The sequence below is a fragment of the Anolis carolinensis genome, chromosome 3 (genome assembly GCF_035594765.1).
Source record: "Anolis carolinensis isolate JA03-04 chromosome 3, rAnoCar3.1.pri, whole genome shotgun sequence".
Classification (NCBI taxonomy): domain Eukaryota; kingdom Metazoa; phylum Chordata; class Lepidosauria; order Squamata; family Dactyloidae; genus Anolis; species Anolis carolinensis.
The window spans coordinates 25,029,371-25,045,757 of record NC_085843.1 but is presented as its reverse complement, the minus strand read 5'-3'; the positions used below and the strand labels follow the sequence as shown (position 1 = coordinate 25,045,757).

The following is a 16,387-nucleotide window of genomic DNA, read 5'->3' as shown; positions in this document are numbered from 1 at the left end:
AAATACATTACAGGTGTAACAACCAGAGAGTGGGGCTTAAAGGCACAGTATACCACAATCCCCAAGTTATGAACAAGATAGGTTCTGTAGGTTTGTTCTTCAGCTGAATTTGTTTGTAAGTTGGAACAGGTACATTTTTAAGTGTAACTCTCCAGACAAATATCTATCTATCTATCTATCTATCTATCTATCTATCTATCTATCTATCTATCTATCTATCTTTGGATCACATAGGGAAGAGTTAACACCACTGTGATGGCTGTTTTCTGTCTTTGCCATTGTTCAGAAGATTTCACCTCACTTTCTGTCCCTGCGACAATTGGATTTAAAAAAATCGCTTGTTGTGGAAACAAGGATTGGAGAGAAAGCTTCAGATGAGATACTTTCCCCCATGATAACTTTTTCAGGAGTGAATTTCCCTTCCGAGAGTTAAATTCTGTTAATGTGGGATTTGTGTATTGGTAGTGTTTAAATGCAATTTGTGTCTTGGTTTGTATTGCATACTGATTGCATCATCCAGAGTGTACTATAGTCTGTAAAGAGTTAATTACTGAGAAGCTGTGATGACCTTGATGTGTGGCTGGAACTGGGGAGTGTCCAGACACAAATGTGTATGCATTACTGATTGCATCAGTTCAGTTCTGTTCTGTTCTGCTGAGAAGCCAAGTCCCGTGTTTGTCTGCAAGTCTGTTTGTCTTGACCATTTCAGTAAAACTTTGTATATAGTTTTACTAAAGTCTTGGTGTCACTTCGTTCAGCGTTCCACTGATTCCATCCAACTGCTGCTGCGCTGCAAATTACTCTGACAAATTCCTCTCACTTAACTATGGGTCATTTGTAAGTCAGATATTTGTAACTCAGGAACTGCCTGTACTCTTCAACAGTAAGCATCTCTTTAATATTAACTGTCTGTACTGTTGTACATTTAATAGCCCACAGTGCCAATATAAATAGTGTTTTCTTTGTTCATAAGGTGTTTTCTTTTTCACAACCTTATCACCCTATGAGATATATACTGTAACAAATCTGCTTTTTACATTCCTTTCTGGCCATAATGGAGCCCTGATATTTTAGTTAATGTGCACAGGCTAATGCTTTCTGACACAGTAACCACAATCTAAGGTCCTGTGTGGGCATTAAAAGTCTACTTTGTGGGCAAATAAAAATAACAAAACCTGCCAAGTGGCTTTTTCCCTTGACCATAATAAGTGATATGCTCTGTTTTCAAAGACTCTGCAGGATTGTGGCTGCCAATAAGAATCAAAAAATTTCATGCTCTGCAGTAACAGAAACTTAAGCCTTCCTACCAATTCCTTGAACCCTCCATTTAAAAATATTTTAGGTGTAACTCCAAGACTATTCCACCAAAAGACAAGAAATAACAATAACACCCTAAAATGATTTTCTTCCCCAAATTATTCACTTCTGCCCAGCAGACATATTGTGATACAGATAGGTATGTGTGACACGTTGGAAGGTCAATGTAAATTGTCAATTTGTGTTCAGTAGCTCACCCATGACTTGACAGGTGGACACCACTGTTCTGCTGGCAATACTGGAGTAAGAACAGTGTTGATAGAACCTGCAAGGCTAGATATAGTAATCTCGTGCCAGCAACAAAACTATGGATCTGTTTAATTTTCCCAGTATTACGACTTTCATCTCTCCCACCAATAGCCAAAATGGTAAAGGCTGATGGTAAATTGATCCCAACAGCAGTTGGAGAACCATTAATGCTCTGTTTTAACATCTTTGGGGCACGGTTTTGAGTTTGTGAAGTGGAATTTCTTCTCCTGGACAACCAAGACAGATAAGAAAGTTATGCTGGCATATGAAGTACTCAACTTTGTGGAAAGAAATACACCTCTGTCTTACACCCTGACAGAGTAGAATCTGGACAGAATGACAGTTACAAGATCACTGCATGCAAACCCTTATATATTTTTCTAAACGTTGCCAAATGTTTTTTGTTTTTTCTACCCACTATGAGATCTCTCATATGTTGTCCTGAGGCAAAATCCCAAGTTAACATTCCTAGCAGACATTTTGGTTATCTTTCAAGACATCCAATAAGCTCAATATAATCTACAATCTCCTTTCATTTTTTTTAAAAAAGATTTCCCATTTCTCTTCTGTCAGTAAGTCCTGATACTTTGATCCTGGGAGGAACAAGATATTCTGGTGTCACCTTGGCCTGTGTCAGCCTGTTTTTCTGGAGGAAAATCCCTACAAACTAAGACTTAACAATTCTAAAGTCTGCATTTTACTAAACTAACCCAAGAAGAGCGATATTGGTAGGTCTTTAGTTGGCCACTGTGTGAACTAAATGGTGGACTATGCCTTTGGTCTGATCTAGCATGGATGTTCTCACATGCTTATGATATCGTTCAGTAGTAGTATATATGCTTTGAAGAAGATTTCAAGTTAAATTACAATATGTTTTTTAAAAAGATTCGGCAACCTAGATCCTAATGTGCACATGGTGCATCTTGGACCCCATTTTGTGTATTTTGTGTTCCCTAAAGGTTTTCCCCTCAAACATTTTAGAAAATTATTGGGCAATTTTTTTTTTTTTACAAAATCAGACAAAAAGCCCTCCTGGAGGTTGAAAATACTCTTTCTCACCACTTTGAGAGATTGCAGTTGAGGTACTGGGTCTTGCTGTGCGGGAGCTGCAGCCTGGGTTTTGCAGAATGAATCAGCTCCTGACACCATACTGCACCCACCTCTGTCTGTCTCTCTGTCTGTCTGTCTGTCTGTGGTGACAGTCAGAAGAAATGGTTCTGGGCAGATCTGTAGTCTGAATCTTGCTGGGGAGCTTCTTAACTCTCAGATCAAGTGTGATGGCATGAATCACACCGGTAACACTTATTTCAGAACCTGGATTGTTCTTCTTGAAGCAAGGCAGTACTCAAAGCATTTCTTTACAGTCCATTGTTAACCAATGGGAGCAGAATTCTTTAACCAAGGTACCCTGAAAGATTTAATATTGAAAAGGTTCATCTTTGTTAATATCTGTGCATTATGGCTAGCTTTGTAAACAACTCATTCCTATCTATATATATAAAAGACAAATGGTGTCCTCCACTGCCACTAAACAACAAAAGTACAAGCCCTAGAACCTAGAAATTTGGCAGCACAATCCACCATCCTTGCCCCTACGTTCCGACAACAAAAAGAAAAGAAAAATAAAGTCCTGATCAGAGGGAGAGGAATAATTGTCTTTAGCCAATTGCTGCCAGTTAGAAGACTAAGCTCCACCCACTTGGTCTCCTAGCAACCTACTCAGGCCTCACTCTCTCTTCCACACTGCCTATAAAATACAGATTATCTAATTTGCACTGGATTATATGGCATTGTAGACTCAAGGCCCTTCCACACAGCTATATAACCCATTTATAATCTTATATTATCTGCTTTGAACTGGATTATCTTGAGTCCACACTGCCATATAATCCACTTAAGTGTGCATTTTATTCAGCTGTGTAGAAGGAGCCTCATATAATCCAGTTCTAAGCAGATAATATAAGATATACAGTAGAGTCTCACTTATCCAACATAAACACCCTGGCAGAACATTGGATAACTGAATATGATGGATAATAAGAAGAGATTCAGGAAAAGCCAATTAAACATCCCATTCCCTCACGACCCTATCTGCTGCCAAACTGCCATCCATGTCTATGCCAGGCATCCTCAGAGATTATGAGATCTGTTTGAAAACGGACAAGTGGGATGTTTATTTTTATCTCACCAATGATATCCAGGATGGGACAACTCTTATCTGTCTCAGGCGACTGTGAATGTTCCACTTCCCCACCTTGATTGCCATTGAATGCCCTTGCACCTTCAAGGCCTGCCTACTTCCTGCTTCAGAGAGGAATCCTTTGTTGGGAGATGTTAGCTGGCCCTCAGTACATCATGTCTGGAATTCCCTGATTGCTCAGTGCTGTTCTTTAGTTAACTGTCCTGATTTCACAGATTTTTTAAATACTGGGAGCCACATTTTGTTCATTCCAGGCAGGCTTTGAAGCTACAAGGCTATTCAGTGCCAATTCCAACATTCACACTTGCCTAAAGCAGACAACAGTTCTTTCTTCCACCCTGGTCATTCCACAGATATATCAGCCCCACTTCCTTTTGTTACAACACATTTCACAACCTCTGAGGATGCCTGCCATACATGCAGGCAAAACATCAGGAGACAATACATTTGGAACATGACCAGGCAGACCACAGAACTCAGAGCAACCCAATACAAAGAGAAAGAAAAATACTAAAATAAATACAAAAACTAATAAAAAACCAAAATAAAATAATACAATTAAAAATAAATAAATAAAAATAATATAATAAAATAATAAAATATAATACATACAAATAATAAAATAAAATAATAAAAACACAAATAATAATGAAAGAATAAAAATAAAATAAATACAAATAATACAATAAAAATAATAAAAAACACTAAAAAATAATTTAAAACACTAAAAAATTAATACAATAAAATACTATAATAACAGAAAATAACTAAAAATAATACAAGAAAATAATAAAATATAATAAATAAAAAGATAAGTTACAATAACATTAATTAAAAAATACAAATAACATCAAATAAAAATTCCACAATGTTTAAACAATACCACCACCACTTTGCCACAGCAACGCGTGGCTGGGCAAAGCTAGTACAGCTATATAACCCATTTAGAATCTTATATTATCTGCTTTGAACTGGATTATCTTTAGTCCACACTGCCATGTAATACACTTCAGTGTGCATACTAAACATAAAGACAACCAACAGACATTCAATACCACCACTACCTCAACAATTTCTCACCAACACCACCAGACAACGCCACAGCAACGCGTGGCCGGGCACAGCTAGTTATTATATATTTTTCAAAAGACAGACAGTTCATGTAACTGCTTTTCTAAACACTCAGCCAGTGAGGTTTGAAACTGAAATAATTGCTTATTTTGGTGATAATTCTCTGCTTTTGAGAACTGGATGAATTGGTCTGGTGGAAATTAAAGGCTTCACAATACCTATAGCAAAGCACTCAAGGATGTAGATGGATGTAATCTTTAATTGCTCTGACATTTGAGAAAACTCAATAGCTACCCTCAACCTCCACTGCCCCATTTGCTAATCTGAGCAAATTCTTATTTTAGTTCTCTGCAATCTGTTTGTTTGCAAATATGAACTAAATGTTTATTAAAATGTTAAAGTGGTTAGGCTGAAAAGGTGAGCTTTTTTTTTTCGTGTCAGGAGCAACCGGAGTTGCTTCTGGAGTGAGAGAATTGGCTGTCTGCAAGGATGTTGCCCAGGGGACACCCAGATGTTTTGATGTTTTTACCATCCTTGTGGGAGGCTTCTCTCATGTCCCTGCATGGAGCTGGAGCTGATAGAGGGAGCTCATCCACACACTCCCCAGGTGGGATTCGAACCTGGCAGCTTTCAGGTGACCCTTGATCTACTGTCCTCTATGACTTTTAGATAAACATGCAACTGTTTTTAACTGAAAAGCATTGAGTGGGTGACATCACAGTTCTTCTGGTACTCTCTGAAGGGCTCACTCCCACATGCAAATATCTTATTCTAAATTTAACAGCAAGTTCACCCATATATGAACTAACATATATTCTGTCTAAGATCATGACAGCAATGGCAACCTCCATGCTTTCTAATCCCAATGATAACTGAATGAATCCAATGATTGAATTATGATAGTGAATGGGTTTTGTAAAGGATGCTGGCCGGCATCCTATTGGTAAAGTAGAATCATGAAAGAGATCACAACAGCCATCTAGCTCAACCTTCTGCCATGCGATAGATGACCAGCCAGCCTCTGCTTAAAAACCTCCAGAGAAGGAGACTCTATCACACTCTGAGGAAACAAATTCCACTTTTGACCATCTCTTTCTCTCAGGTTGGATCTACACTGCTACATAATCCAGTATCTGATCCCAGATTAATACTTTGAATTTGATTATATGCGTCTATACTGCTAGATAATCCACTTCAAATCAGATAATCTGGAATCAAAAACTGAATTATATGACAGTGTAGAAGGGGCCCCAAGAAGTTCTTCGTAATGTTTCAGTAGAATCTCATTTTGCTAGCTTCTTTGTGAGAAATCAATGAACATCTTGTCAAAGGCCTTACTGAAATCAAGATATGTTGATCAGACTGACATCCACAGCATTCCCTTTATCTACTAAACTTGCAACATGTAACTCTACCCAAAAAAGAGAGAGATAAGGTTAGTCTGGCATGACTTGTTTTTTAAGAACTCATTTTGACTTTTAATGATCATGTAATTCCTTTCTAAATGCTTACAGATTATCTGTTTAATGATCTGCTATGAAAAAAATTCTAGTATCGATGTCAGGTTGACTGGGCAGTAATTGTTTGGATCCCCACCATCACCACCACCTTTTTTTTTTTTTTTTTTGAAAACGGGGACAACCATTTAATAAATTCTAGAATGGTGACTCAACAAGTACATAAACCCCAATGAATCAATGTGTCTACTCTAGTTAGGACTGACAGAAGGATTCAGGCTGTTGCATTTACATCCTGATTCTGTGCTTTCCAGAAGCACTTGTTTGGACCTTGTTTTGGTTCCATCAGCCTCAGGATGAGACATTTGGCCTAACCCAATACAACTCTTTTCATATTTTTACATTTTATTTCATGCCCCTGCAGGACTGCAAAATCATATTATATTTCTAGATCTGGTCTAGTATTTTTCCAGTCTTGCCTGTGAATCAAGCCCATCCTATAATGGCATGGCTGTTTATTTCTAACCATAACCACTATACGGATTATAAATGTTAGCATTACACATAGCCAAGGACAGGTTCTCAGATGAAAAGTTGTCTTACAATATGTATCAGAAGCAGCCAACAGCTTCTTTCACATGATAATCACATTTCAAAATGACCTTTGTTAGCTTTCAGTGTCTATGGTTTCTCTCTGATGAAAGCAAGATTTTTAAAATATAAATATAACATTTGCTGTTGCCTAGTAACTGTGCTGAACTTTGGGCAGCCCTGCTCCAATTTGCACCTCTCTAGAAAGTCAAGATGTAAGTCAGAAAGATTTACATTAGTTGCCTTTGAGTCTCTTCAGAATAATAACACTAATAAAAAAGCCCAATTACCTACAGAATAAAACTGGATGTCTCATTTCTGTTTTCTATGAGTCAGGCTTCGGTTCCCACCATCACTTTATCTTTCACAAAACACAGACCTCTACAGGCATGTTATAAAATCCAGCAGATGTTTAAATGAATTTTAGCATACTTTCTGGTCCTGAATTTAATTGTTATCCTTAGATAAGTTTCTCCCCATTCATATGATAGAACTACAACTCAGATTCTATTCACAGCATAAAATTACAGGAGCAAATTGTCTGAATTTCTTATATTGCAGATTTGGATTGCAACATAAGACAAGCCGAGCTAAAAAATGTTGCACAAGTGTTCTGTCTTCCATTGTGTAACCATCATTGCAATTCCCACTAGCAATTTAAGTGTGTAAGTTAATGGGCCCTGCTAGGTAATACTCCTAGGCATGTGTAAGGGTTTACATCACAGGACTTGTATAACCTGGATACCAGGAGCCCCCTGTGGCGTAGTGGGTTAAAGCCTTGTGACTTGAAGGTTGGGTTGCTGACCTGAAGGCTGCAGGGTTCGAATCCAACCTGGGGAGAGTGCAGATGAGCTCCCTCTATCAGCTCCAGCTCCATGCGGAGACATGAGAGAAGCCTCCTACAAGGATGGTAAAAACATCAAAACATCCTGGCGTCCCCTGGGCAACGTCCTTGCAGACGGCTAATTCTTTCACACCAGGAGTGGTTTGCAGTTTCTCAAGTCCTGACACGAAAAAACAAACAAACCTGGATACCACTCTGAGAAAGTGTGGTTATTTTGATACATTTCCCCAGCATAAAGCCAAATCATGGGATTATCAAGAAAATGTCAGTCTTATTCCATGCCCTCCTTTCTCCATCAACATCATGTAGGAGAGAGATTAGAACATTGGAGTTCACAGGTTGTCTGTGGGCCTTTAAAGCAGTGTTTCACAAACTGTGCTTCTCCAGATGTTTTGGACTTTAGCTCCCACAATTCTTAACAGCTGGTAAACTGGCTGGGATTTCTGGAAGCTGAAATCCAAAACACCTGGAGGAGCACAGTGTGAGAAACTATCCTTTAAAGGATCCAGGGCGCTTCCACACAGCACGAGTTTCTTAAAAGCAGATGTGTGCGGGAGTAGTCTCCACAGGGGGGAGGGACAGAAATCATGTATTTTTCATGAGTTCAGGGATATACATTGATGCAAATGTGTGCATTTTCTGGATGGAATCGGGAAAAGGGGAGATCTTTTTTCTCTGTGTTTTTTGGCCATTGCAGTGAATCAACATGGATTTACAAGTAGCATCATGTAGCCACCACCCCCTTTTAACCCTGTAAATGCTGTGTTTTAGGTGCTCTTTAGATGGGCCCCTGGTGTGGCTTTCTGGGATCCCCACCAACCTCCTAAAGCATGCATGGGCAAATTTTGATCCTCCAGGTGTTTTGAACTTCAACTCCCAAAAATCCCAACTAGTTTACTGTCTATTAGGAAGTGTGGGAGTTAAAGTCCAAAACACAAGGAGGGTCAAAGTTTGCTTATGCCCGTCCTAAGCGTTCTGACAACTCCAACAATGTTGGACAGATATATTGTTTTGAATTGCAAAATTGCATTAAAAAGTTTTTCAAAAACCTCTGATTCAGCTATTGGGTATGAGAGCGTTTGGGAGGGGGGGGTTCTCATTGTGAAACGGGGGGGGGGGGATAAAAAAAAACCCTTAAAGTTGAGCAAGAGCTGACAAGAAATGGCATGCCCAGTCACCAAGAAATGGTAGCTGTAACAATGCCCTGTGATCCAGAAGACCAAAATTTGACCAGAAAAGCCTCATTACCATTTCTAATGTAATACAGGCAGTCCCTGAGTTACAGGCATCCAACTTACAAAAAACTCATAGTTAAGAATGGAGGTAAGACAACAGGAAGTGAGCGAAATCTATCCCTAGGAAAAGAAGGAACTTTCACTCCCAAAAAAGTTATCATGGGGAAAAGGTGTCTCAGCTGAAGCTTTCTCACAAAGTCTTGTTTCCACAACAAGCCAAATATTTCAAATCCCAATTATCACAGGGACAGAAAGTGAGGTGAAATCCTCTCCATGTCTTGATATCTTGCATCTAAGAATTCCACTGGCCATAATCATTAAGACTCTGAGTAAATTGTATTCTCCTGAGCTGGAGAGATGCATATTATCTGATGACTCAATTGATTGCAGGATTGAGTGCTTTTTGCGTGTTTCTTCCTTTACACTATTTTACTATCTTTGACAGACTTACCATGGTGTAATCTCCTTTTAAAAAGCAAATGCAGTGCAATTTCTTTCTTGACATGTAATGTTGTTTTCAGGTCCTTTTGTTTATTGGGTATTGTACAGAAAGAAATCAGGTTACTAGAGCAATATGAAATGTGCAGGGAAATCATATTCATGTCAATTATGTTAGCACAAATGAAGTGTGTAGGGAAAATATTATCTTTAGTGGGGTTAAATTATAAGAAAGAGGAAAAGGAATTCCACAAACTGGCACCTTCATAGCAGAATATTAACTTTTATCTATGCCTGTTAATATTAATTTTTGAAATAAGAAAAGTTTCCTTTGGGTAACATTATGTTTTCTTTCTAAGTCAGTGTCAGTCATTTCTGTGCACCCACCAATGTGTCTACAGCCTTTTGTGAATTCTATCAAGCACAAATGTATTGTGCTTACTTATCTAAGAAAACCGAAGACATCCGGTATGTTTGTCTTTTTATAATTTGGAATTACAAAGAAAGCATCATTTTCACAAGACGTACTGAAAAAAAGAGAGAGAAAAATATGTTCAAAATTGTTCTTTCACTAGTCAAAAATCTATTTTCTAACAAACAAATGACACATCGGGAAGAATAATGAACTGGTGAGGCCTTTGGGGGTCTACAATGCTATTCGACTATTTGCCCAGTATGTATGTCTGTTAGGCTGCTGCCACCACCAAAAAATCCCCCTAATGTTACTTCTATAGTTTGCCAGTCAGTTCAGAAATGGCCAGGAACACGTAAGGCAGAGCAGTATAAGGCCATCTGAAAATCTCTCATGAGATCTCCAGTTGCCTATGAATCTCAAATTCCATGGAACCTCTAAAACTAGCATGGCCATAGCCATTATAAGCAGAACTTGTAGCGTTAGGAAGAACGAAAAAGTTTTGGTTTTTTGGAGTGTTGTCTAATTTACGGCTGTATGGCTGCGAAAGCAGCATTTTCTCTAACATTTTTCCTTCATCTGTGGCTGGCATCTTCAGAGGAGATGTTTGTTTGGTTGATTTGTAACTGATGTAATTGATCTGGATCTGCTGACAGTACAGTCAGCCTTCTACATTCGGTGGGCTTAGGGGCACAGGCCTCCCATGCCTTTGGAAAACCACACATTTGACAACTGCAATTTTCTTACTTGAGAGAACATCACTCTAGGAACCTCTAGGCCAGTGGTTCTCAACCAGTGGGTCCCCAGGTGTTTTGGCCTACAATTCCCAGAAATCCCAGCCAGTTTACCAGCTGTTAGAATTTTGGGGAGTTGAAGACCAAAACATCTGGGGACCTACAGGTTGAGGACCACTACTCTAGGTGCAGCTCTTAATTGCAGAGATGTCAGCTGTAAGGACCTTGCCACCTTAACCTATGGATGCACATTCGCATTGTGGCGAATCCGTGGGGGCTTGGCAGAACTACCTGGAGAACTTCTCAGTTTTCCATCCTTGCTCCAGTGTGATTTCAAAAATGTATGGCACAAATGATAACTATGTTATTTGTTGCTTAAGAGTGACATAAAATATCAGATTGACATGATTATGTTAACTTACACATTCCAACTATATTTTTACTGAGTGTAATTTTCCAGATCACCTAGAAGTGCAGGAATCCAATACTAAAGAAGGACTTGCAAAGAAATCAAGGTGGTTTATCTTAGCTAGAACTGCTAATTAGTGGCTTATAATGATATCTATAGTGTATTGTGTAACCAGTCAACCAGTAATTGCTTTATCATATGGCATTTTTACATTCAACCCTTCCGTATGGGCCAGCAGTGCTTGAACTGTTCAGTTCCATGAGAAATCTAATAAGAGAGAAAACCTTTTTAAAAGTACATCAGTGCTTGCAATTGATAGATTATTACCATATAAATAACTTTGGCTGGCTTAGATTGCCTTTACTTGCAATTTCAGATCTAACTTTTGATCTGAAACTAATCACCTAGCAACATTGAGTATACCCACTTCTGTTTGCAACAAAGCACAGTGTTTGGTCAATTAAGAACACAAAGAGGTACAGTGAGTGCATATTGTCTGCGATGAGTTACAATTGATTTCTCAGTGCACTAAGAAAAAAATAGCAAATAGTGTTCCTATGTGTCAAGAGAATAGATTAATTTTCATGTATGGAGGAAATGGAAAGTCTCCACCAGTTTGCAGTATTTACCAGTTGACATATTAATAGAGGAGAAGAATGGTGAAAGGTTAGATGTTTTCATGAAAGATCAAAACATGCTGGGAGATAAAGAGGGTATTATGAGAACTTATTTATGGCTGAGGGTGGGTTTTAGGCTCTGGGAGAACTTGGGGGGAATTCCTTTTGGGCTAGGATGGGAACACTTCAACCCATGGGCCACATGGGCCCCCAGTCGATTTATGTGGGTCTCCCGACTTATCCAACACCTCTCCCCAAAGCCTTCATATGCCTTAAAAAATCAGGATGGATTGGGATCTCAAATGGTAAACTGGTGTTCCTGATTTCAAATCCAGTATTACCACTATGTAATGTAAGGGGTAGATATATTTTGCAAACACTCTGCTAGACCAACACATGTCACTGACACCATAACATGTTAAATAAGCAATGCACAATGCACAACATTGTGGTAGATGCAACTCTGCTTGCAGCACAGTCAACAGAATATGTATGTTACACTTTGTTGACTGATTCATGTTGTATGATTTAAGCATGCAAGTGTCACTCAAAACGGCCAAGTCTGACATGCCAAGCAACTCTCACAATGCAGAAAAGTAGCCTTACCAGAAATTAGAAAACCTAAAACACATTCCTCAAAGAATATCAGGATATAGGCAAGGAAGACTTCTTTTGTAGAGGAATGATATTTTCAGTACAATTACACAGTAGTGTGATACCACTTCAATACCTATAGTGCTCTCCTATAGAATCCTATGATTTTGCTAACATACATCCTCTTGTAGGAAGCTTTAATAATGTTGTAGTTCAGGGGAAGGGGCTACAGCTCTCTAACAGAGAATTCGAACTGCATAATTAAAGTACACATTCCATGATCCCATAATGGTTGTTAAAGTAGTATCAATAGTTTTAAACTCTATAGTGTAGTTACCTTCTAAGTGGGTTCTGTCGTGTTGTTTCTTGTTGTAAGTCAAGAGTGAGACACCTTAAACAAGGGCTACTCAATAAAAGTTAAGGAATGGTGGGAGGTGGCAAATGTAAGAATATGTTTCTTCTGGTATTTTGGACACAGATCATTCTGACCTTTAAACGAAATTAAAACTACTGGAGAAGAAGTGCAAAACATTAATAATTTATATCACAAGCAGCTAGGGATGGAAAGAATATCTGCAAACTTGTGTAAACTTGCATGTCAGAGGGTTGAATTGGAAGGCCCTTCCAACTCTGTGATTCTATGCAATATTACTTTCCAAGTGAAACATACTGTTTCCTGATAATCAAATGCTGCTGTAAAAAAAAATGTGCAAATGCACAGCATAATTTCTAAATTGTGAATTTTTGAAGATTTTCTTGTAGGAGAAAGAATTTTTTTTAATAAAATAGTAATTGCTTCCTTTGGGAGGAAACTAAGGTGCCATCTATACTGCCATATAATGCAGTTCAATGTTGTTGAACTAGACATACAACCTGGCCATACAACCCGGAAACCACACAACACCCTACATTGAACTGCAAATTTGAATCTACATTGAATTAAATGGCAGTGTGGATGGGTCCTGTGTCCAGTACAGTAAGTGAAGTGTCTATCTGCTATATTCACAAGTAAATTTTAAATTTTTATTTTCTTTTATATTATGCTTTTTTTCCAACACAAAACCCTTGGTGCTTTACAGAAAATTAGAACAAAGCCCAGTTTAAATCCTACTATACAAAACAATTAACTAAATAATTGTATTAAAAGCAAAAGTTAAAATAGATTACATCGCAATTGAAATATAATAAAAAATAAAAACTTTGGACATCCTGTATAGTTTTATAGCAAATTAATTCAAGTTTCTTCCATTGTATTGAGAAACTAAGAAGGACACTGATGAGAATTTTCAGATAGTGACCCTAAGTCCGTTTAAGAGAAGCTGCCCAATAGGATACCATAATGGATAGTATTGAAAGCCAATGAGAGCTCAGCTAGAACTAACAAGTATACACTGCCCCTATCCAGTCCCCTATATAGAGCACCCACTAGAATAATCAAAGCTGTCTCTATCTCAAAGCCAAGCCTAGATCTAGATAATTAATTTCAACAAGAAACCTCTAAAACTAGAAGGCCACAACACCCCCATTATTTTGTTCAAAAAGAAGTTACTATAGAAGCCAATAATTGTCTAATAAGGTGGGGAACAAAGTGTTTTTAATAGACCTAACTACAGCTTCATTAAGGCAGGAGAGAACCCTGTTTTAGGAGGCATTATATCTCACATAATACATGACAAATTCCCAGCTATCTGAATAGTTCCCCCCCCCCATCATTTGTAGTGAATTACATACTGATCCTAGCTTTCTCTTCCCAGAAACATTTTCACTTAGAGAAATGCTATTTTGTATATTTTAACAGGAAAAACCATATAGAGGAGTAGCACAATTAATATATATGGTAACTCTGTTCATTTTGCTTAAAACAGAAAATGTAAGCCAATATGAATGTGATTAGAGTTGACATATTTGATAAATATATTTCCAGTTTCTTGGGGTTGTGTATCATCATATGCATGCTATATGATTGATACAAAGCACACTGAGGGATTAGAACTGCATGATGCTGAAATGTAAGCTTCCATATAATGTTTTCAGCTGAAGGAGTGGATTTTGCTATCCAGCTTGAAAGTGCCAAGCGTCTTGCTTGGATTCAGAATAATGCTAGGAGACAGGTGCCTGGCATGGACAGCTGGTTCCAAAAATAATAATCCCCAAGCAGAGCATTGCTTATTTAGTCATTGCTTCTCTTCTCGATATAGTCTGTGAATTGTTCCAATGGGTACAATGTTTGCATTAACTCTTAGTTTGTTTGGCTGGCCTCAACAGGAATAACATATCAGCTTTCCTTTACAATAATGAAAAAACTCCCCACTAATAATAGGCTGACAGTGGAAACCTCACTTTGAACTCGTTTAGGTTTGATCATTGGAGTAATATATTTGTTGCTGGCCCTCGTGGCAGAATGTAAGCCGCTCTGAGTCCCCTCGGGGAGAAGGGCGGGGTATAAATGCATGTAATAAATAAATAAATAAATAAATAATACTCCGGAGACCTGGAGATCTGCTTAGCCATGCTGGGTGACGCTGGGCAAGTCACACAATCTCATTCTGAGAGGAAGGCAAAGGCAAACCTCTTCTGAAAATATCTTGCCAAAAAACCCCCACTTTGATAGGGATTGAAAAGCACACAGCAAGCAATTTGATAAAACATTCCTTCCTTCCTTTCTTTTAGAAGTAAGGTCTTCATGAAATATATCCTATTGTTCATCTCAACTAGAAGGAGCCCCCGGTGGTGCTGTGGGTTAAACCCTTGTGTCAGCAGGACTGATGACTTGAAGGTTGGGTTGCTGACCTAAAGGTTGCCGGTTCGAATCCAACCCAGGGAGAGCGTGGATGAGCTCCCTCTATCAGCTCCAGCCCTATGTGTGGACATGAGAGAAGCCTCCCACAAGGATGGTAAAAACATCAAAACATCCGGGCATCCTCTGGGCAATGTCCTTGCAGTTGGCCAATTCTCTCACACCAGAAGTGACTTGCAGTTTCTCATGTTGCTCCTGACATAAAATCTCAACTAGAGGTGACATATTAAGTCGGTAGGATTTACTTGTGCACTGATTCTAGTCATTTTTCCTCTCCCTTTTTCTCTTCTACTATATTCCATCTTTTCCCGAGTTTGGGACTTTGCAACAGTTAAAATAAAATACTTAAAACTGGAACCATACAAAAGTTATAAAAAAAAACCATTAATACATCATAAAATGGGAAGCCAGGTAAATTAAAGCAGCAGCAGTAGCAAGAAGAAAACCAGCACATTTATACAAGGCCTTTTCCTCTTGAAAAATTAATTGTCAAAGTCTTGTCAAAAGGTCTTACCTCCCTGGAGAGAGTTAGAAGGCAGGTTTCTAGAACCTGGAAAAACCACCGAAAAGACCACCTCCCATCTTGCCACCAAATAAACTGGTGAGGGTGGTGGGACAGGAAGTAGGCCTCTTCAGAAGATCACAAAATGTAAGCAGTTTCATACCAAAGAGTTTAGCCTTTCAGACGACCTGGACCAGAAGTATATAGCACTTTAAAATCCAGCCTGAAACAAACATGCAGCTAATGATGCTGTTGTAGTAATGACTTCATCAGATGGGCAGGAAGAAAGTTGTTCCCTATCATCTTTCCCTGTTTTCTGAGTTGGTGTCACATACCACATTGTTTCCTTTCCTATCCTTTCCCCTCTTCCACCCTGTATTCTCCTCTTCCACCCTTCTCGTAAAAGCACCATTTTGAGGCACTTGCAAGACGGAAGTTGCTGTGTGTCATGGGTTGGCCTCTGTTGGACTCCATTTTGCCAGACTGTGAATGAAGAGAAGATCTTGGAGACTGGCCAATATATGGGAATCCAGGGAAGGCTTTTTCAGCAATGTACTGACTCCTCATTCAAGAGCTGATGCAACTGTCCTGCTTTAGTTTAGACTAGCAACCATTTTTACTGAACAAAAAGGAACAGTATTTCATCAGAACTGTGCTGACAAAATATAGTACTTGTAGAATTGTGAGTGAAAAATGTGGGCTTTATTCCCAATCCACCCATATTCATTATTTATTGTAACTGCTAGTCATAGAATCATAGAATCATAGAATAGTAGAGTTGGAAGAGACCACATGGGCCATCTAGTCCAACCCCCTGCTAAGAAGCAGGAAATCGCATTCAAAGCACCCCCGACAGATGGCCGTCCAGCCTCTGCTTAAAAGCTTCCAAAGAAGGAGCCTCCACCACAGTCCGGGGGAGA

The 16,387-nt window shown here is 38.7% G+C and overlaps 1 protein-coding gene across 2 annotated transcripts in view; it reads left to right on the top strand.

The window, feature by feature from the left end:
• gucy1a2 (guanylate cyclase 1 soluble subunit alpha 2) overlaps positions 1-16,387 on the top strand; it is a 323,810-nt gene that overhangs the window by 188,607 nt on the left and 118,816 nt on the right. The window lies entirely within an intron of this gene.